Source organism: Chaetura pelagica, unplaced genomic scaffold (assembly GCF_000747805.2).
Source record: "Chaetura pelagica isolate M959 unplaced genomic scaffold, ChaPel_1.0 scaffold109, whole genome shotgun sequence".
Lineage (NCBI taxonomy): Eukaryota > Metazoa > Chordata > Aves > Apodiformes > Apodidae > Chaetura > Chaetura pelagica.
Window position 1 is genome coordinate 11,562,610 of NW_009970725.1, and position 2,559 is coordinate 11,565,168.

Here is a 2,559-nt window from a genome sequence, read left to right on the forward strand (position 1 = left end):
TTCCTCTTTAATTGTGTTGACCTCATTCTGCATCCCCTCCCTGTCTCCTAGCTCATGTGGCTTATCTCAGATGCCTCTGTTTTGTGGATCTCTAGATTTGACTGCTGACTGGAAGTCAGTATATGAAAATAAACAAACATATGATGTCAAGAACCACAAAAGCAGCTCAGCACTGAGAGGTTCATTTTTTCCAAACAGTGCAGGTCCTACTGCTCCAGGCAGGTTTCAGTGGTTCAAAAAGAAGAGGACAAAAAGGCTCCCTCTTCCTGTCTATAGATCTAGGACATCTAATGTTCAGTAAAACAAAGTGGCTATATAAAAGTAGCTCTAGTTCTGGCAAATATGATAGGAGAAGTCACTAGATCTGACATGTTTTCCTTAAGATTGCTGAATGGGACACATATAAAATCCTTCAGCTAGTGGAGTACCAAGCAAGCTATCAGATTCTCACCACTGTGGACATTTAGATCAGAAATTCAGTTCTTCTAGTACAGTGGGGAAAAAATACAAACCAGGTATCTGGTTTCTGGGAAATATGAAGTCAGCTGGACCTGGTGAATGGCCACAGATCAGGGCAAACTCTGTCCCAGGAACAGTGTTTACCTTGGAAAGAAAAATTCAAGTTCAGTGCTTTATGGATAATCCCTCAGCAACTGGAGACAAGGACTTAAACTTCTGGGATGCATATTCACACATGAATGTGTGTGTGTAAAGAATGGCAGCTATTCACTCCCTAGGGCAGTAGCAAGTGTGTCCCCCTGCCAAAAGATGCAACTTAAATCTTCCGTAGATACCAGGAGATAGCATTTAAGTCTTCAGAACAATGCAATAATGTTTATCTTCCATCTCATGTCTCAAAGCAAGCAGTTACAGTCTTCGCTAGGTGGTGTTTCTAATTGTGTTCCAATCAGAAAGCACACATAGAACGTTTTTCTTAAAGCTACCAAGAGTGTCTTACTTCAATTAATCAGCTTAGGTGGGTTCAATTTCTAGGTTTCATAAGAGATGATTTTCTGTTTCTGCACAAGTTCTACACCCAACTACTGTCACAACACATGTGAATGATTCATGGTGATCCATCTCATGTGACCGTGCAACTGAGTTGGAAAACCCCCCACAAACAACACAAAACATCACTACAAAACAAACAAACAAACAAATAAACACCCCCCCAAAAAAACCCCTAACAACCCACACTTCTTTTTATTGTTATTTATTGTTGCTACCCGCCTTTAGTGAAAGAAAAGACAAAAGCTATACCACAACGGAAGGCCTAAGTACACAGGGGCTCTAATCAAACCCAAACTAAACATGAACTGTTATTGTTTATTTAGTGTTAAAACTAGCAAGCTCATAGAACAAAATCCAAGTAACAAGTAACTGGAGGAAAAGTTATTAAAAAAGAAAAGCTGCTTATGTTAATTAAACAAAGGAAATCTGCCTGGCAGCAAAGAACAGCTTAAATGCAAATTAATTTAAAATATGTATCTATTTCTTGTTGTTCTCCAGAGCACTCAAACATAGCTAGCATGTGTACTTGTCCATTCAGTCTTAAGGATTAAAGAAATTGCTGGTCACATCAACTAAACCTGGTGAAGATACAGTTGTCTTTAAAAACAAAAGCTCGTAAGTGTCCACAAGGTTTTGTGAATGAAGGCCTGGAAGTTGAGGGAAGAGACCTTAATTCTGCTCCCTTTGAAAGGCAGGATACAGGGCAAATTAAAAACCTGTTAGGCCTCAGAGAATTCTTTTGACCTGGAACACCTAAAATAGCAGAAAAGTTTCTCCCAGAACTTATCACAGATTACCAAAAGCAGATAACGAGAAAATCCACCTATTAGAAGCCAGACTCCATCAGTACCACTGCTCACTCCTTACTGAGTGGTGAGGATGACATTATCAACTGCTTAGTTTTTCCTCTCACTCCCACAGACTCTTCTAACAAGCTGATCCCTCTGTTGCAGGAATCCTTTGATAGAAAATAGGCTATTCCAGTATTCAGGGTTTTGTTAATTTCTTCTCAGACCTGAGTAGGGAACCAAGAAATTCAGAGTGAATCCCAAATTCTTTCAATAATTTATTCTAATGCCTCATGTATCTTCCCCTAATTTAGATCCAACTGTTTCAGAAAAGTCTTCAGTAATGTCACATTAAGCCCTGTATTTGACAACTCACACATTTAAAGAACAATAGCAGCATACATATTTGTAGTCCTATTGAGAATAGTTACATAGCTATTTCAATATACTTACCATTGTAGACTTACTACATTCTGAGATATTTTTAAAAGATCACAAAAAAAGGAAAAAAATAAATAAATCAGACACAACATGAATAGAGACTGTAAGATTTTGAGATGCATTGCTTGATATTGAAGAAATATTCAAGAATTTTCAACTCTTAACTATAATATTATCACATAATACTTCTATTTTTCTGAAATGATAACATTATGATGGCTGCTTCCAAGTCACAGTTTGGGGTTTATTTTACTTTAGGGCAGGGATTTCCAATGTAACCACACAGAACCAACAACTTTATGAACACTGGTATTCAGCA